Source organism: Erythrolamprus reginae, chromosome 1 (genome assembly GCF_031021105.1).
Source record: "Erythrolamprus reginae isolate rEryReg1 chromosome 1, rEryReg1.hap1, whole genome shotgun sequence".
In the NCBI taxonomy this organism is placed as follows: domain Eukaryota; kingdom Metazoa; phylum Chordata; class Lepidosauria; order Squamata; family Dipsadidae; genus Erythrolamprus; species Erythrolamprus reginae.
The window spans coordinates 357,922,115-357,943,763 of record NC_091950.1 but is presented as its reverse complement, the minus strand read 5'-3'; the positions used below and the strand labels follow the sequence as shown (position 1 = coordinate 357,943,763).

The 21,649-nt window shown below is 38.4% G+C and overlaps 1 protein-coding gene across 1 annotated transcript in view; it reads left to right on the top strand.

The window, feature by feature from the left end:
• The window catches only part of STUM (stum, mechanosensory transduction mediator homolog), a 47,107-nt gene that overhangs the window by 17,709 nt on the left and 7,749 nt on the right, over positions 1-21,649 (top strand). The window lies entirely within an intron of this gene.

Here is a 21,649-nt window from a genome sequence, read left to right as displayed (position 1 = left end):
CCAATTAGCCGTTTGGCATTTGAAAGGAACAAACTGAGGGAGCATTGTTTACCGGACAGTATCATTGCCACAATGCAGGCCGCCCGCCGGCCATCCACGTCCAGAATTTACCAGGCCACATGGTCCGCCTTTTGTAAGTTCTGCGACGGGAAGGACATACAACCAGGACAAGCCCAAATACTGACTGTCCTAGAATTTTTACAATCAGGCCTTGAAAAAGGACTGTCTCCAAATACCCTTAGGAGACAAGTGGCTGCATTGGCAACCGTCATCCGGCTACCAGAATTTCGCTCCTTGGCAATTCATCCTTGGATACGGGATTTTCTTAAAGGAGCTTCTAACAGTCACCCGCCACCTCTTCATAGGTTTCCATCGTGGGACTTATCCCTGGTGTTGAAGGCCCTCACTGGGCCTCCCTTTGAGCCTCTGAGAACCGTGCAACTTAACGTCCTTTCCATCAAGACGGCCTTTTTAGTGGCTATTACTTCGGCCAGACGCGTATCGGACTTGGCTGCATTATCCATCAGACCAGACCTTTGTATATTTTACCCGGACAGGGTAGTTCTACGTTTAGATCCATCATTCCTTCCTAAGGTTAACTCGCTTTTCCACAGGAAGCAAGAACTAATTTTACCGGACTTTTGCTCGCGCGGGAGTCACCCTACAGAACTTAGGTGGCACAAACTAGATGTTAGGCGAGCAGTTAAGATCTACATTAGAAGGACCGAGGCCTTTAGAAGGTCCGAGTCATTGTTTGTTTCATTCGCAGAGCCAAAGAAAGGTCTGGGCGTCTCCCCCAGTTCAATCAGCCGATGGATCCGGGACTGCATAGGGGAGGCGTATAAGGCTAGAGCTCAGAATCCACCTCAAGGAGTCACGGCGCATTCTACTCGCAGCGCAGCCACGTCAGCGGCTTGGAGGACTCAAGCCTCGATTGAGGACATTTGTCGGGCTGCGACGTGGAAGACTCCTTCTACTTTCACTAAACATTATAGACTGGATGCCTATGCTTCTGCTGAGGCATCTTTTGGGAGAAGGGTATTACAGAGAGTGTGTTCCTCTCCAGCTGCCCTGCCTTAACAATCTCCCTCCCATTTAATTGGAACTTGGGTATATCCCATATTGGACTCTCCTTCCAGATGCAATGGAGAAGAACCGTTGTACCTACCTGAACGGTCTTCTCAGTGCACTGGAAGGAGAGTCCAAACCCACCCAGTATTGGATTGTTTCAGGGAAGCTGGGTTCGTTGAGTTGATTGATGTTATATATATTAGTTCAATAAAATAGTGTTGAATTATATTACCTGTCGTTTTTAAAACTGAGCTCACTGGGGGCAGGCAAGGGGCGGTGCCTAATATTATGCTAATTTTAAACTCAGTCTCGACCAATAGGATTGAGAATAACCCATATTGGACTCTCCTTCCAGTGCACTGAGAAGACCGTTCAGGTAGGTACAACGGTTCTTCTGTACCACATGTCAGAAGAATGAAATACAATAAAAGGAGCGATCCTTATTTAACAGGGGTCATCTCATTGAGAAAACTTTCTCTCTGTTGCTTCATTCTGATGTGGCAATCATGGCATGCTGTACCTCCCTAGAGGTCGACCCACTGAAGGAGGGCTGCATGCTTTCAGGAGTGAGCCAACTTAGTAAATCTTACTACCAGTCAGTCCTATACGTATTCAAATTTTAAGAGAGCAGCTTGAGTTGAACACGAGCTCATGTCTTTCCCCAAAAACTTCACACCTCCAGGCATCAAGGCAGGATCTCCATGGCATTCCCTAGCCACCCAGGGATCAAGATTTAAAACTGAGTACCATTTGTATATTGATGATGTTTAATGGGTGACCTTACCCACTTGCCTCATGTTGATGTTGAATTGGAGTACATAAGGAAAATGTCAAGCTCTGTGGAACTCTATATTGCAAGAACTTTGCATTGCATCAGTCCCTGTCAACACCAACTAAAACCAGCCCCCCAAAGAGAATCGCTATAGTACAGTGCTCCCTGCTCCTAACTCTCAACCATGGCCCGAAGGATGCTTTGATTTTATTTTTATCCTGCCTCCCTTTTTAGAATTTAGTGCTTCTGAAATATCAAGGAGAAACAGGAGAGTCATGACACTCCAATTCTGGTCCTGCCAAATAAGTACTGTACAACCAGAGCTAAACACAGACAGAAGGCTTGATCAAAATGGTTTCAACTAATCAGTTTCCTCCAAGCTCCACTTTATCTGTTGCACAAAAAACCCAGAAAGTTGGAAATTGTTTCTAAATTATCCCACACTGTCAGTGATGGCTTTATGATAATGGGATGTGCCATTGCCTTATTCAAGGCAGATAGTATAGGCCACTTAGTCTAGAATGAATGCATCACTGCTTGAGCCGAGCCATTTATCACCACCTAGGAAGCCTTAACAACTAGAAGGGGGAAGGGCTTAAGACACAGTTGACAACACTAACATCCTCAAGATCCTATGTCTACTTTCTCAACAGTCATGATTGTAGAATATAGGACCTACCTGACCAGGATCCGACTTCATTGAATCTGAATGCTTTTATCCATCAGATTTATAATGTATTTATGATAGCAACTCTTCCTATATTCACCCTGTCCTTTAATATCCATGATACTCACCCATGCTTTCAAAAGGACTATTGGACACTGCCACTGTTCTACAGATTTTTTAGTTTCATAAATGAAATGTGCCATTTCTTAATGAATCTCACATGCTAAATTCAATTATAATGAAATGAAATTTGTTAGTTGGTTTTAGTTTTTATGCAACAGTCTCTTGATATAATCTAATTCTTTCTCACGACTGTCCCATTCACAAAGGAAGCAGCAATACTTATATCCACCTTGAAGACTAAATAAGATAGCAACCACTCTCAAGTCACCACAGATGGACCATTGATGTTAACTATAGTTCATGCATCTTAGACACAAGAACAGTTTTTTCCCGAATGCCATCACTCTACTAAACATATAATTCCCTCAACACTGTCAGACTTTCTACTAAATCTGCACTTCTATTCTACTAGTTTTTCTCATCATTCCTATCACCCATTTCCTCCCATGTTGACTGTATGACTGTAACGTGTTGCTTATATCCTAAGATTTTTATTAATATTGCTTCTTCATTGCTTATTTGACCCCTATGACAATCATTAAGTGTTGTACCACATGATTCTTGATAAATCTATATTTTCTTTTATGTACACTGAGAGCATATGCACCAAGACAAATTCCTTGTGTGTCCAATCACACTTGGCCAATAAAATTCTATTCTATTCTATTCTATTCTATTAAGAGCTCTTTCAAGTTTTCATGTTTCTTTCATTGCAACTGCATAAGCAACTGGAATGGATGGTAGCTGATTGCCATTATGCAGCAATACATCTTTAAGACTAGTCTTGGAAGCATCAATAAACAACTTACACTCAACTGGATTATAACTTATGTTGATGGCTGACATTAAACCACAGATGCTGTGGTTGGCTATTGGCTAATATTGCATCATCTTGGTACGCGTGGCAGTTTTCTGTTGGTCATCAATACTGACTATGGTGTAAGATGCATCATGCATTTTATAAACCTTACCTCTTTAGTTGGTTGCTTATATCATGGAAACTAGAACCAATATATGTTTTTTAATGTTATTTTCGTTTTTAGCACCCTAAAGTTATGTAAGGACAGCTGTTTTCATGCAGCTGTTTTCATGCAGTATAATTATATACTGTAATCGTCATCACTATATAGGCTGTAATGTGGTATTTAGACAGTTCTATTTAGACAGACTTATTTTTCATCTTTCTCTAGTGATAATCTAAGCATCTCTTCTGGCTACTCTATTTTCCTTGAAATAGAAAACCAAGGGGCTCAGTGTGATTAGCCACTGCTCATATGCAGTCCCATATAACACAACTGACACTTCCCCATTTGTGAAAGCAACTAGGGTTTCTGGTGAACTGTCCTCCAAAGACTCAGGAGAATTTCCAAATACCATCTGAAAACTAGTTGGGTCCATCATGCATCTATTGCAGACAAATTTAAGAAGGTTCATATTTCTTTAAAATGGAAGACATCAGAAAGTTTCAAAGGAACCAGTTTCATTTCTGAACTATGATCAGAAATTGATCTGACAATGACAAGGCAAAGGTACAGCCCCTTGCAGTATTCAGAAGCCTGGGTTGATTATCTTATTATCTAGGCAGAATTTCTCAAATTGTGGTTTGCAGAATCTCTCTCATGTAAAACTCAACAATGTGACTCTGGACATCATACACAAAAATAAACATTTTTCAAAAGTAACCATATATCATAAATGTAACCCAATATATAAAATGATGAATGAAAAAAAGACAATAAAAACAACCAAAAGCCAGGTTTTTAAGATAAGTAATATATTGACTTTTGATCAGGAATTCTGGATTCTTAAAAAAAAAAAAACTAATAGATTCCACATCCTGAGAAATGTTTAGCTTCTGATTTAGATAATATGGTAGGCTTAAATATTTATTTATTTTATTTATTCATTGGATTTGTATGCCGCCCCTCTCCGTAGACTCCTGGTAAACATATTAACTATGAATGTAAGAATATAGCTAGAAAAGAGCAGATCAAGAGGCATCATCCTTTTATATTGTCCTAGATTTCTGCTCCTGAAATTTCTGAAAAGGGGAGAAAAGATGCTTTTAAGTCATTAATTCATCCTTCCTCCCATTCACCTGTACAGGTGAGTCATATGATGTTGGAGTGATTTCTTTTCTTTGGGTATAATGTCTTTGTGCTGTGACAGGACTTCAAAAAGAGCTATGAAGTCTGAATACTGGGTAGAATAACATCAAAATATAAATGAAGGTACTGTGCACACATATTCACTCAGAGAGCTTTTTAATGGATGGAAAAGCAATATTTTCCTGACAAGTTTGTTTTTAAAATCCTGGGTTTAAAGGCACAGTTGGGATTTGTTCCCTAGCAACATTGAACATTTAAGGCTTGTGAATGATTGCCAATATTGTGAAAAGCTGCACAGAAATGTGAAGCAATTGGGAATGTGTGTATGTGTGTGTGTGTGTAGGGGGGGGTGAGAACAGTTAAATAAAAAGGTAGTATAGTGAAATAAATTGTTAAAGAATTTCTGGAGCTGAAAGCATTTCTAAATAATAGTCAGGTACATTAAAACTTAAGGTTTGGAAAATAAATAATTATTTCATTGACATTTATTCAAATAATCACTTTTTCATAACCAAAAATTAATATATTGTCGAAGCAACTGTGAATATACAGAATTGTATACATTGAAAATCTAGCGAGAAATGAAAGTGGGCTATGCCAGTATTAAGCAAAGAAAGCAATTTCTTCCTGGAATGATCCTGACCTTGATTGAAGGATCTTGAGAATGGTTCCAGAAAGCAAAATGCAATTTGAAGGAGTAATATTATTTTTTGTATGAGAGGTATAAAGAGGAAGCTTACATGCAGTTTGAAAAGAGTCTTAGTTTAGTTTCTTACTTTTATAGATAAAGGAAATTAGATTCAGAGATCAAGTAAGGGAAAAGTATGAATTTTTTAAATATAAGTTTTAATCTTCCATTTTCAAATAGTGGAGATGATGCTTCTGGGAGTAGTTTCTTATGATGTTTTTTTGGGGGGCTTGGTTCTATTTCATACATTTGACAAATTTGTCTAATGAGATGAAACACACATGCTGTTAAAAAGCAAACTTTCTCAAGTTATTTTAAATATATATTTTAAAAACTGTATCTGCAGATTTAGAAAATAAGTGATGGCTTTCCCAAATTTGCATATATGTATTCTGTTATTCCCTTTCAGGCTTTATAAATCACAGAAGGAGAGTTAGAAATAGTAAACCCAATAGAAATAGATAATACATAAATAGTGAAACTCTAGATTCCACTATTGTATAAGATTATGATCCCGCTGTATAGAGTGCTGGTGAGACCACACTTGGAATACTGTGTTCAGTTCTGGAGACCTCACCTACAAAACGATATTGACAAAATTGAACGGGTCCAAAGACGGGCTACAAGAATGATGGAAGGTCTTAAGCATAAAACGTATCAGGAAAGACTTAATGAACTCAATCTGTATAGTCTGGAGGACAGAAGGAAAAGGGGGGACATGATCGAAACGTTTAAATATGTTAAAGAGTTAAATAAGGTCCAGGAGGGAAGTGTTTTTAATAGGAAGGTGAACACAAGAACAAGGGGACACATTTTGAAGTTGGTTGGGGGAAAGATCAAAAGCAACATGAGAAAATATTATTTTACTGAAAGAGTGGTAGATCCTTGGAACAAACTTCCAGTAGACGTGGTTGATAAATCCACAGTAACTGAATTTAAACATGCCTGGGATAAACATATATCCATCCTAAGATAAAATACAGAAAATAGTATAAGGGCAGACTATATGGATCATGAGGTCTTTTTCTGCCGTCAGTCTTCTATGTTTCTATGCACCCTTTTCCTCAAACTGACTACAGAAATGATTTTGACCCAGCCCCCTTCTGTTTACAATAAAAGGCAAGCAGTATTGGGTTGCTAGCCGGTACAGGCCACACTGCGCGCCAGTAGTAAAACCAGCAATGTGTGCGCAGTTCTGGGTGATGAGCGCTTGTGCGCGCCCTGGTAAAATTTTCCTTTTGCAGATGAGCAGAAGCAAAATCTCGCCAGGACCAATGCGCCCGTTCGTCAGTAACCTAGAGCTGCACACACATCATACTGGTAGTGGTGGTAAGTAGGAACCCCCGTCTGCAGGCAAGTGTTCATAACTATTGTTCTACAATACAATTACTAGTATAGGTAGTTCTAAAAGGCGTTAGAGACCAACAGGACAGCAAGAAAATATTATATTTTATTTTACAGCTGGTGTGCCTGTTTATGTGTGTGTTACCTTTGTGTGTATGCATGTACTTTCTGTGTATATGTATGTAACAAGACATACTCTACCTCCATGAAGTAAAGCACGTGGAAATTGTTTTTCCTGAACAGAAAGCTATACGGCCGAGCAATGGGTGAATAATTCAGTTGGAAGACAAGGCAATTATTTCCTGGATTGAATATGTCACAAATTCTGCCAAATTATCTCAATCTAAACAGAATTTTCTTAAGCATACTTGGAGACAAATTATCCTGAACACAATACAAGAGCCGCTTAAGAATGCAATGTGCTCAGAGGCTAAATTTCCTTAAAACATTCCATTCCTATAGATACTGTTGTGGTTAGCTCTGGCCCAGCTCCTGCCCCAAGGAATATGGAGGTGGATGTGGGGGAGACATCCACATGCCACAGGCCTGTTTTGCTCCCAGTAGAATCTGCTGACGAAGTCTCCTCTGACCAAGGAAGCTTGAGTGACAGGGAAGAGGGGAGTTTGGCAGACAGCCCAGGAGGAGATCAGTCATCTGTATCATCCCTGGATTCTGAACAAGAATAAATGACACATCCACGCATGCGTAGAGTGATGCATAGGAGACAACAACTGAAGGATTATTACAAGAGAAAATGAGGCCACCTGTGGTTGGGTGGAGCTGCTGTAATTAGTGCTACAGATAAAAGTGCAGCCTGGTGTTTTAGCCTTATGGCAGTTTATCTGATTCATTGTTTCGTCAAGATCGTGGTTTTTGCTGTTCAGGATTGTGTGTGTGGACTCTCTAGACTTTAGAATTGGACTCACTTTCCCAGTTATTGGGTGAGCAATTGGACTGCATTTAACCTGTGCCTTGTGTGTACCAGAAAATCCCTTTGATATTTAAAAAGGGAGCTGTTTCTGTTTTTCCGTTCATAAAAACTTTTGGGTTTTCCTTTTATCGTGTGGTGTGTGTCTTCCTGGACTAATTATCCTGTAATTAAGGGGGGGTGGAAACACGCCAGCAGAACAGACACTATAGCATTTTAGCATGTAAAATAATATATTCTGGAACATTTCTAATTCATTTTCTTATTAATCAAATTGTTTTTGTTTCTGTAGGCACTGAACGTTTCCCAGAAAGTTGAGACAGCTATGTTTTATAAATATATACCGTGCTCCAGGTGCTGTGTATAAAAAACCCCCAAAGTGATGACAATAATATTGATTTTTGTTTTTTATTTATCTTGAATGTAATCCTTTTAGAATATTTTAATACCGTTCCTTAGCATGGGTTTTCTTTTGTTTTAGTATCAATAGATGGATTACTATAATTGAGCTGCATAATAAGCATATGTGTTATGAAGCTAATTTTACTTCATACATCTGTACCATTCTTATTATATTTTTACCCTCCAAATTCATACAATTGAAAATTAATACATTTACACAATGAAAATATACAGTAGTTTTATAAAGCTTTTTTCCATATATTTTAGGAATGGTATCAACTGTATGATTTTGTACATATCAACAAGCGTGGCCAAAAAGATTGTAAAATTGGCTACAACTGATTAAACAACTACCTTCCTTAGCAATGGAAATTCTGGGCTCATCTGTGATCTTAAATCAAGGACTACCTGTATAGGAAGAATACAGTAGTACCTCTACTTAAGAACTTAATTCGTTCCGTGACCAGGTTCTTAAGTAGAAACGTTCTTAAGTAGAAGCAATTTTTCCCATAGGAATCAATGTAAAAGCAAATAATGCTGCAAACCCATTAGGAAAGAAATAAAAGCTTGGAATTTGGGGGGGAGGGGGAGGAGGAAAAAGTGGAGGAGGAGAGTCGCTGCCGAAGGAAGAAGGTAAAGTGAGGGGAATCAAAAAAATCCAAAACTTTAAGGCTTTAAAAAAAAAAAGAGGGACTAGGAGGCAGCGAGAAGGAGCACGCGCCTCCCATACACCCGGCACGAGGCTGCCTCCCATACACTGGCTGCTGCTGCTGCTACCTGCTGCCTCTTCCTTCCCATGCCGGAGGGCTCCCCTCTCCTCTTGCTCACTTTGTAGTCGGCGCCTTTCCTTTGCTGTGGTGACTCCTCCGCTGCCCAGAGCGAAGGGAGCATTTCTTTTTTCTGGGTGCTGGCAAAGGTTTATTCCCTGTCCAAGCGCCCAGAGAAAGGAAAATGCTTCGTTCGCTCTGGACTGCCAAAGCCTCCTTAAGTGCCACCAAAAGGCTCCTCTGGCAGCCCAGATAGCCAGGATTAAAGGGGGAATGGCCGGGCCTTCGTGCCGCTATAAAATTTCCTGGGAAATTTTTCCAGGCTTGGGTTCTTAAGTAGAAAATGGTTCTTAAGAAGAGGCAAAAAAAATCTTGAACACCCGGTTCTTATCTAGAAAAGTTCTTAAGTAGAGGCATTCTTAGGTAGAGGTACCACTGTATCTCCTCTTACCATCACCATCATTCCACATATTCCATTTCTAATATCTTAGTTGATAATGTGAGGATATGTATTGGCAAAAATACAAATAACTTTCTATGCTTTAATATTAATCTTGAAAAAAAATCTTTTCTTATAAGTTACCCTGTTTCTAAAATATCTGTGTAAAACATAAAGCCTTTGCCTGACAAATACAGTTGGATAATGAAATGTCTGCAAGCAAACAATCAAGTTCAGAGAGCACCAAGAACTCAAAAATTCAACCCTGAGCTATAAAATATTCTCTTCCACTAATAATGCAGCTGTATTGGAAGACTGGAATACTACTATGTTATCCAGCATCTTTAGGGTTTTTTTTCTGTATGGGTTTAATGAGAAACCCTCTTTCAAGTCCTTCTCTGAGAAATATCAGGGGTAGGAGCTTTATCTAGTAATTTATCTGTACTTTATAATGTAAAATACTACCTTTTAATGCAACTAACAATTTATTATTTTTATCATTTGTATGCAACTTGAGAAAATATTATTTTATTGAAAGAGTAGTAGATGCTTGGGACAAACTTCCAGCAGACATGGTTGGTAAAATCCACAGTAACTGAATTTAAACATGCCTGGGACAAAGATATATCCACCCTAAGATAAAATACAGGAAATAGTATAAGGGCAGACTAGATCAGTGTTTCCCAACCTTGGCGACTTGAAGATATTTGGACTTCAATTCCCAGAATTCCCCAGCCAGCAAATGCTGGCTGGGGAATTCTAGGAGTTGAAGTCCAGATATCTTCAAGTCGCCAAGGTTGGGAAACACTGGACTAGATGGACCATGAGGTCTTTTTCTGCCGTCAATCTTCTATGTTTCTATGTATATTTTAATATTAATGACATTATTCACAGATGAGGTTTTCATTGCTTTTCTGTTAACACTTTTGATCTGCTTTCACCATTTATCAGCTTTAAAGCTTTTATTTAGCTATGATTAGATGTTGCCCTGGAAATTGGTAATCAGACAGGTCGTATATTTACTTCAGTGCAGAATCTGTGGAAGCTCAAGGTTGGTCTCTTAGCATTCTCTTGTTTCTTTTCTTGTAGCACAATTTGAAACTCATGGGGAGCATGGCATGTCCATTTTGGAGGAAAGTGCCCTGTAGATGTCTGTGTATTTTGCATTTCAGAGCGATGCCTTTTGTTTTTCTACACAACATAAAATAATGCACTTGGGGAAAAGGAATCCTCAATCTGAGTATTGCATTGGCAGTTCTGTGTTAGCAAAAACTTCAGAAGAGAAGGATTTAGGGGTAGTGATTTCTGACAGTCTCAAAATGGGTGAGCAGTGTGGTCGGGCAGTAGGAAAAGCAAGTAGGATGCTTGGCTGCATAGCTAGAGGTACAAGAAGCAGGAAAAGGGAGATTGTGATCCTGCTATATAGAGCGCCGGTGAGACCACATTTGGAATACTGTGTTCAATTCTGGAGAGCTCACCTACAAAAAGATATTGACAAAATTGAACGGGTCCAAAGACGGGCTACAAGAATGGTGGAAGGTCTTAAACATAAAACATGTCAGGAAAGACTTAATGAACTCAATCTGTATAGTCTGGAGGACAGAAGGCAAAGGGGGGACATGATCAAAACATTTAAATATGTTAAAGGGTTAAATAAGGTCCAGGAGGGAAGTGTTTTTAATAGGAAAGTGAACACAAGAACAAGGGGACACAATCTGAAGTTAGTTGGGGGAAAGATCAAAAGCAACGTGAGAAAATATTATTTCACTGAAAGTGTAGTAGATCCTGGGAACAAACTTCCAGCAGACGTGGTTGGTAAATCCACAGTAACTGAATTTAAACATGCCTGGGATAAACATATATCCATCGTAAGATAAAATACAGGAAATAGTACAAGGGCAGACTAGATGGACCGTGAGGTCTTTTTCTGCCGTCAGTCTTCTATGTTTCTGTTTCTAACATTTCTCCTGCTGTGCAGATTTTCAGAGAGTTTTTTTTCTTGCAAAAAGTACACGAAGTGGGCAAAGTATTGGCTACAGTAGCTATTAGTGCCAAGGGGGTCGTGTTTTAACTGTCCCATTAAGAAAATAAGCAGTTGCCTTTCCAAATTAACTGGAAAATCTTTCTGGTCAGAGGAGAAGCAAATTGCACATTTCTACTCCTTAACTCAATCCTATATTGAAATGGCCCTGGAATAATAATAATGTTGAATCTATTTGTTACATTGGCTTGAACTTCTGTGCAAAAGACAGAAAAAAAATCTGTTTTAGACTTGTTAAGAAAAAGGGATGTTACGTTACTGTATGTGAAGGCTGGATTACTTTAACACAATTTTCAATTGACATCTGTAGGTTTGTGGTAAAAGCAAAGAGGTTTGCATTCTTTTCACAAAATTTAAAGGATTTAAATAAATGAATCACATAGCAGCAAGGGCTTCTTTTTTTGATGCTGAGACTATTCTGTGGTGTTCTTATATCAGGACAATTTAAGAGTGTAGCAAAATCTATTGATGTTTCTATGCCCTCAATAAATCAACCAGACTAACCCCAACAGTGTGGCCAGAAAGGTTAACAATTCATTTCTGTCCATTCACTTTTAATCTGATCCAGAAATAGTAGTTTCAAAAGAGTCTTTGGATAGGATGCATTGCAAAGATATAGCTTGAAAGATAATGCCAGCATGAATGATGGCTGTTGAATCTGAATGGAAATACCAGTTACATTCTCATTAGAGAAAGCAGATGAAAAGCACATTGTCAGCTATGGCTTGATAACAATCTGATGCACTGAGTATCTCATGTTCTTATTGGGCCGAATTCCAATAGCTCACTGGGCAACGCATATATTATATTTTATCAGTAACCCTTTGATTCTAAGATAGTTGATATGATGAAGATGAAACCTTGGAGCCAGTATTGTGGAATGAGCAGGTAAAACGTTTTGGTCCATGCCTTTCCTTCCCTGCATATTTAATTACCATATTTTTGGAGTATAAGACGACCGGAGTATAAGACGCACCTTAGTTTTTGAGGAGGAAAATTGGGAAAAGAATCTGCTTACCAGGTATTCATCTGGCTAGTGTCCTTAGCCAGCACATTATTTTATCCTCTGGTTAGGGTTTTAAAAAAAGACTTCATTTGGAGAGAGTAACAATGAAAGAGCTTGCAAGGCAATAAGAGCTGGGAACATCATTAGCACCTGGAAAGAAACTTATTCGGAGCAAGTATATTAATGGGAAAAAGCTTGCAAAGACTTAGGGCTTGGAAAACATTCTTCACAGAGAGTAACAATGAAAGAGCTTGCAAGCTGGTAAGAGCTGGAAACATCACTACAGCTAGTTAGTGCTGGGGGGGGGGAAAGCTACATTCAGAGTATAAGACACAAACTATCAACCTCTTTTAGGGAGGAAAAAGGTAATACAGTAGTACCTCGTGATACGAACCCCTCATCATACGAACTTTCCGAGATACGAACCTGGGGTTCGGAAAAATTTTGCCTCTTCTTACGAACTTTTTTCGCCTTACGAACCTGCCCGAACGCCGAACCCAAAAGTTCGGCAAAAGTTCGGGTTCGGGAGGCTGCCGAGAAGCCCCGCCGCCCAGCTGTCGCCTTTTGAAACAGCCGGGGGGTTTCTCCGCGTCCTCCCGAACCTGAACGCTGAACCCGAACTTTTGCTGAACTTCCGGGTTCGGCGTTCGGGAGGCCGCCGAGAAGCCCCGCTGTCCGGCTGTTGCCTTTTGAAACAGCCGTTTTTGCGTTTGTTTGTTTTTTGCTTGCACACATTAATTGCTTTTACATTGTTTCCTATGGGAAACATTGTTTCATCTTACGAACTTTTCGCCTTACGAACCTCCTCCCTGAACCAATTAAGTTCGTAAGACGAGGTATTATTGTACTCCGAAAAATATGGTATTACTTCTTATAAGCAGAGAAATCTGTAGGAAATCAGTAGGGCGAGGTAGGATTTGTTAATTGATCATCTCATTGTGATGCTCCTTCATTGGGGTGCCAAGTTCTTTAGGCTCTTACAGAAAGTTGGAAGGATTGCAAATGTTCTGACCCAGCCTTAGCAGAAACAGGAAACAGACTGCTTAGCACAAAAACCCCCTATTTATTTACCTCTTGTGAATTAATTGATTCACCCACCGAAAAGACTGGGAAGTGTCAGACATCTCTGCTGGCAGCTGGCGGGCCACAACAGTAAGATGCTCCAAAGGGCAGGCCCAACAACCGAGAAAACTCTTCTCCTGGACTCGGGCAGACAGAATACTTAGGGCAATGGGATCTGCAGCATGCCTACTCTAATGGCAGGGGTGGGGCAGGCCAATCCCACTGGATGAGATAGTAATTGCACTTAGCACTTAGGCTTATATACCGCTTCACAGTGCTTTACAGCCCTCTAAGCTTCCAACAATCTGAATCCTCATTTTACTGACCTCGGAAAGATGGAACACTGAATCAACCTTGAGCCTGATGAGATTCAAACTGCCAAATTGCAGGCAGCCGGCAGTCAGCAGAAGTGGCTTGCAGTACTGCATTCTAACCACTGCACCACCTCGGCGCTTCTACTTGATGGTCCCTCAAATAGCTTGCACCCATGCCAAGGTGGCCTTTAAAGGTGATTACCAACACCATGAATTGCACCCAGAAGCAGATCGACAGCCAATGCAACTGATGGAGCAGTGTTGTTTACATGGACCACCCTTGGGGCCTCAGAAATTGCCTGCACCACCACACTTGCTGTAGCTTCCAAATGCTCTTCAAGAATAGATTGTAGAAACTGTGGAATATGGAATCTCTCAAGGTTTAACCTTTTAAAAATAAATGTTTGGAGGAACCCACACCATTTTATAAGATCACAGCTGACACCCACTTCCTGAAAAGGTTGCTGATCCATGCCATGATAGCAAGCACTGTGTTTAAATATCACCTGTCTAACAACATTAAAACATAAAGGGTTAGTCCGTAATCTCTTTTACCATTATCTTCCACTTGCTCTTACTAGGATATTTTTGTTATAAGAAAAATATTGTCATGAGTTCAGTATTATGGAAAAGAGAGGTTTAATTAGGTAATATCAACATTCTGGATTTCGGAAGTTTTTGTGTGAGGAGCCTTTTGTAATGTGAGACATACTACAAAAGAAGATAATACACCATTCTGAAAAGTGCTTTAGAAAAAGCCCTTTGAATCTAGTAGCACCCAGGCAGTCTTTGTTATTCTCTCTCTTGTGTTATTCTGCACTCCAGTTTGATTCATGGTGTTTGAAATTTAAGTGGGATTGTGAAAAGACTGTTTGACATACAGGACAGCTCCAAAGAACTTGGTATTAATATCTGCTTTTTAAAGAAGTATAAGAATAAGATCATAAGTACTGTGGACATGCTCTTGGCTAGCTTTAATTTCCAAGCCACTTATTCCCCTAATCTGAAAAATAAAAGTCCAGGCAAGTTGTATCTCAGTTTCAGTTCAGAATTTCTTTATTAATTTAATTTTGACTGGTCCTATTTAGAAAAAAATTCTTACATTTATATCAAAATTGCAAGTACAGGTAGTTCTCAACTCGCAATTATTCAATTAGTGATTGCTTGAAGTTACAATGGCCTGAAAAAATGAATTGTGACTCTTTTTCACACCTATGACCATTGGAGCATCCCTACAGTCGTATGATCAAAATTTGGATTCAATTAACAACTATATTACTAACTTAACAATTGTAATGATTCACTTAACTGTGGCAATAAACATCCTAAAAATGGGACAAAACTCACTTAAAAACTGTCTTGCTTAGCAACAGAAATGTATGACTCAGTTGTTGTCGTAAGTTAAGGACTACCTATATCTGTTTCAGTAACAACAATTGGAATCCATCACATCTACGACACTTTTTTTCTTACTTTATTTTTCCCCCCCTTGGTTGCCAGTATTTTAAGTTATTTTTAGATCCTATATTTTTACCATAACTATTAGCAAATGAAAATATGTTATTGGTTTTAGCTTTCATTCCTTCTATGATATTTTGATTATCTTTGCCATGAAAATAGTTCATTTTGTTGGTTCTTATTTACATACAGTATTAGGAGAAGTAAACCATCTTAGATTTCACACAATTTAGTTAGTATTATTGACAGACCAGCAGTAGGAATCCAGGATTCTATGTAAGGACTCTTTTCATCCATGATGCATAAACTGGCCTTCTACAGTTTATTTTTTGTATCCTTATGTTGAATCATCTTCCATTAATAAATAAAGCAAGATAGATGGATTCAAGTTAAAACAATGTTGGAAGAATTGAAGGACTAAGTTGAAAACAGATTATCATGGACAAAATATATACTACCTATGGTTAACTTGATAGTATATAATCCATTTCAGTCAAGATCAGGCTGTGTGTAGAATCATGTGTTTTATCCTTAAAGGTCTTGTAGTGTTGTTGTCACTGTTGTTATATTTTACACCTGTCAGTCTCAGCAGAATGCAGATTGAGACTAGTGGCATACAGTACTGTTTTTGTCCGTGGAAGTGATGATGAAGCTTTTTTGGCTCGGGTGTCAAAGGGGAGTGTGCATGTGCGTGCCCACTTCCACAATGCACCCCGTGCACATGTGCATAACCCCTCATGCTGCCTCCCCCCATGCATGTGCACAGGCCTTCCTGAATTAGGGGTGGGTTCTGGTTTTCTTTACTGCTGGTTCGATCCTTGATGTGCTGTGCAGGCGCAGAAGCTGGGGATGGCAAAAAAAAAGGCCAAGCTGGCCCTGGAAGTTCAGAAACTTCCACCTCTGTCACTGGAAGTCTCTAGACTTCCAGTAGGCCCATTGGGCCATTTTTTTGCTGCCCACAAGGTTCAGGAAAACCTTGTGAAGCCTGGGCACAGCGAAAAATGACCAAGCAGGCCAACCAGAAGTTTGGAAACTTCCACCTCTGTCACTGAAGCCTCTGAGCTTCTGGTTGGCCCGTTGGGCCATTTTTCGCTGTCCCCAGGGTTCAGGAAAGCCTCTTGAAGCCTGAGGAGAGCAAAAACAGCCTAAAAGAAGGCCGAAAATCAGAGAGCTGATATAGGGCAATGCCTCACGTGACCTCAGATATGGCTCTGGGTGCCATCTGCGCCACCTGTGCCATAGGTTTGCCATCACTGGTCTACGGTATATTTAGAATCTCACCTGAAAGTAAGATTCTCTTTTTCCCTTTCAGCTCAGTTAGGAAAGAATGTACTGTATATTTTATTTGGCTTTCTTCCCTGCTTGTTGCAAGAGAAAAAACAAACAAACTTCATTTTGAGCCAAAATTAATCAGAAATGTCCATACAGTAATTTGTTAGCATTAGCAAGTAAAATAAAAGCAGTAAGTTTTAACACAAAGTGTGAATTCTGGTTTTCTATGAGACAAATTTCTTCCTGTCAAAAGATGTCTACTTTTAAAAGGTTTTGTGAGTGTGTGTGTGTTTGGCATGGATAAATACATTCAACTACTGTCTGTATAAAGTCTTAGTCAGCCTAATTTGTATCTTGTTGGAGAAGTGTGGGAATGAACATTTGGAACCCAGCATAGTATCAAGCGAATGCGGAGATACTGAGCCAAAATGCACAGACCAGGCTGAATGCCAGCGCTTGAATCATCCAGCCACTCTACCACTATATTAATAATTAGGTACTTTGTTTTGTGTTCCATTGACCTCTTTATTCTTTTAAAGGTATAATTGCTTTATTTGCAAAGCAATGCACTGGCTAATTAAAAGTCTGAGACAATAGTGAGACTTTAATCTGTTTTTATTTTTTCAGTCCCTTTTATTACTACTTTTTTGCTCATGGGAGGAATAGCTATTTCCTTATAAGGTTAGGAATGATGTGGTGCACTTTAAAACTTAATTTCTTGTCCTTTTAACAAAGCTTCCCCATGACTTGTTACATTATCCTCAGCAGTTTGTGGGCTGAGATCCATGAAACCTGGAGGGAGGAGAATATTAAGAACAATGACACTTAGTGGGTAGACAAGCTTAGGAGCTTTTTTTAAGGCTTTTAACTGTGTCAAGCCTTTTTTAAAAGGACTTTTGCTCCTTCGAAAGAGTGGGAAAGCAAACTGTCAAATGTTTGACATTCTCTGGTTCTAGGGTTTCTCGAACAGGCTTTGGGGTGGGATAATTTTTAACTTGCTACAATGATTCTTTAGAAACTAGGCACAGAATAAATTATTCATTTTTTCGATTTTGAAATTTGAATTTTGATTTTCATGTTTTGATGTACTCATCCCATTATAGAGGCAGATTGATCTGTACCTGTTTTAAATTTGGTTTGGGGGTTTGCCATTTTTATTCAATTATGGAATATGGGGGAGTTGTCAAACCAGAGATTTCCCTGGTAACTCTAGTTTTAAATATTGAATTTCAAAATAGTATATTTATAGTTTTATTAAGAATTTTGATTAGAATAGAATAGAATTTTTATTGGCCAAGTGTGATTGGACACACAAGGAATTTGTCTTGGTGCATATGCTCTCAGCGTCCATAAAATAAGATATACATTTGTCAAGAATCATGTGGTACAACACTTAATGATTGTCATAGGGGTCAAATAAGCAATGAAGAAGCAATATTAATAAAAATCTTAGGATATAAGCAACAAGTTACCGTCATACAGTCAACATGGGAGGAAATGGGTGATAGGAATGATGAGTAAAACTAGTAGAATAGAAGTGGAGATTTAGTAGAAAGTCTGACAGTGTTGAGGGAATTATTTGGTTAGTAGAGTGATGGCGTTTGGAAAAAAACTGTTCTTGTGTCTAGTTGTCTTGGTGTGCAGTGCTCTGTAGCGACGTTTTGAGGGTAGGAGTTGAAACAATTTGTGTCCAGGATGTGAGAGGTCAGTAAATATTTTCCCCGCCCTCTTTTTGACTCGTGCAGTATACAGGTCCTCAATGGAAGGCAGGTGGGCAGAAATTGTTTTTTCTGCATTATAATTGTAAAATCTAATAATTTTCTCTTTATAGGTTTTTACTATCTCTTTCAGTTTCTTTAACCTTATAGTTTTTTAAGCTTATAAATAGTTTTTCTTTTGTTCCAAGCATAAAATATTTGAAGCTTTTTATTCTGAAGGTCTCTAATAGCTTTAAAGTTAATAGGAAATTTCCAAAAGTGATTTTAAAAGTGAGATTTGCAATCTTAGTGTCCTTGAAAAGGCTCCTCTGCTCTTGTGAGCAAGATGGGTTATCCTTTGTCTCCCAGTGCTCCAATTCATAGAAAATCTACAGTTTTTAAAAAATAATAATAATGCTGCTTCAAAAGTATTTTTAGCACAAATAAGGGAGTGGCACCCATTCTTTCCACATTATGGAATTATCAATCAATGGCAGGATGTTTTATTTTTATTTTTCAAATAAATTTTATTAATTTTCATAAAATAGACAAAACTGACGAACAAACATTTAACATAAAGGTGGGGTTGCAATTTCCCCGCTTATTCTAGAAGATACATTTCAATACTGTACAGAAAAAAGAATACATTGTTGATATTTTAAATTTGCTTATTACTTTAAATGAAAAGAAGAAATTTATTTAACCTTATATAATAAATCTTCATATATAAACTACATCTGACACAAAATTTAAAATATATTCATACTTCTACTATTCTCCTATTCTTTTCACTTTTACTTCTTCTTATTGATCCATATATACACTTTGTTCCAAATTTCATAAAATTCTGTTTCCTCTTGATCTTTTAACCGTCTTGTCATCATATCCATTTCAGCACAATCCAAAATATTATTAATAAGGTTATTAATGGCAGGATGTTTTAATTGACTAGTCACCACAGTAGTAATATTAAGTAATGCCACAACTATACAGTTCCTCATCTTGTGGTGACCCCCAACCATAAAATAATAAAATTATTAGGAAACTCAGGGGTGGGTTCTAACTTACCTTGCTACTGGTTCGCTTCCTCCTGTGCTGCAGGGCCACACCTTGTGGGTGTGCACGCACTTTGCGCAGGCATGCATACACAATGCCAATTTTTTTAAATTGCAAAAAAAAGCACCAAAACCAAGATGGCGACTCACAACCAGTGCCAGAAATTCAGCTTCTGTGCATGCTCAGAAGTTCTCATGATACAGATTTTTTTTTTTGCAGTAATCTATTTGCATGTGGGTGGATCCACCTGGAGACAGATGGCGGAGCCGTGTTTAGTTCCTAAGACCATCAAAAATATCTTGTAAACTATCTTGTAAAAAAATCTTGTAAACTCTCTTGTAAACTATTAATATGTATTTTCCACTGATCTAGACTTTGCTTTTACAATGTGATTTTGTTTTATTTTCTGCACTGTCATTGCCTATTATAATCATAGTTGGTTTTGTTTGGCTATGTTGACCTTCAGAATTTGCTCCATCCAAAAGGTTAATTTCTTCCAGGCATACATAATAAGAGACAATTCTGGTGTGGTTAAATAAATGAGATTTGTATGGTATTTGATTGACCACATGTTCTATTTTAATTGTTTTACTTGCTTCAAAAGAATTCATTGTATAAAGTGGACTTCTCTTTTAGAGTGGCGTATTTCCCTCTTTGGCTTTAGTAGCTACTGATTCAATACAGTAATACAATAATGACAAATAAGACAAATTGATTCAATAGGAAAACAAGGACCACAGAAAAGTCTGGCATTGTAGGAAAACTTTTCCTGTCTTTCTTCTTCTGTGCTCACCACTTTCAATATTAAGTTCTGTTAGCATTCCACACTGGGCTTATAACAAATGTTAGAATCCTAAACTAATATGAGTATAAATACCATTTACAATGTATACAATAGATTAATCAGTAAACAGTCAACTACATACACAAGTCAAGCAATCATATACAAACCAGATATGAGAATATATAATTCTATACAGCATCTAACCAATAATATTCCCATACAGTTCCATACAATACCATAAGTATAATACATAGACCAATATTTAGCACACAGCAAATATTGTCACACAGACAAAACTAGCAGAGAGTGAGATAAGGGAATTAGCGTTAGCAAGAGCAATAGAGCAATAGCACTAACAACACATCTGTCTCCGTTTCATGGCTAACTGCAGCCCTAGCTCTTAAAGTGACATTATACTAATTCCTCCAAATATACATTGCGGGTTATTTCATATACAGTGGTACCTCTACCTAAGAACGCCTCTACTTATGAACTTTTCTAGTTAAGAACTGGGTGTTCAAGATTTTTTTGCCTCTTCTCAACCATTTTCCACTTACAAACCCGAGTCTCAAAAACTGTAACCGGAAAAGACAGAGAGAAGACTCCGTAGGGCCTCTCTAGGAATCTCCTGGGAGGAAACAGGGCCGGAAAAAGTGGGGAGAAGCCTCTGTGGGGTGTCTCTAGGAATCTCCTGGGAGGAAACGGCTGGAAAAGGCAGGGAGAAGCCTCCGTGGGGCCTCTCTAGGAATCTCCACCTTCCCTGTGGTTTTCCCAATCGCACGCATTATTTTAAATTTTATTTTATATTGATTCCTATGGGAAAAATTGCTTCTTCTTACAAACATTTCTACTTAAGAACCTGGCCATAGAATGAATTAAGTTCGCAAGTAGAGGTACCACTATGTTGGCAAACCCAACCGATGAAGTAGGTAGTACTGACAAGTTGCTTTTCTGGGTCTTAGCATCTCTCTCCCATTCCTGCTGCTCCCTACTTTCCCTTTAACTGATTCTGGACATCCATGGTCTTTGGAAGATATGTATAAAAAGATGGAAGGGTGATTTTAGACACTTGAGTGATAAACAAGATAATATTTAAATAGTAATGCGTAAACTCTTGCCTACTTTCCACATTAGTATCCACAAAATCTACTTGTGTTAGGAAATGGACTCTGAATTTTCAGAAATGAATCGAAAGAATATAAAACTGAAATCTGGTGTGCTCTATTAAACAAGCAAGTGAATCTATAGCTTATATTAGCCTAACAGCACATATATTCCAGGACTGTTACTGAATTTAATTAGCACCTAACTTCTAGATATTTTCCCCCTATAACAATATTAATGATTATGTGGGCTGATCTGTAGAATTGGTGATTGTGATTTGCTATGTAGGAGGAGTAGGCTAAAATTTAGTGGATTTGTTCCTCTCCTACTCTGGGGTCCTATAATAAGCTTTTTCTAAGCAGTAAATAATATGCTTTTCAATATATTAAAATGCTGCAAAATGGTTTCAAATGTGGATATTTTTATTTATTTATGTATGCCTCTTGAAATAAATGCAGATGATTTCAGAGGCTATGCCTTACAGTTATTCTACTGCTTCATGGTGATGTGTGTGAGCTTTGTTTTCTTCTGAGTTTTTAATGCTGA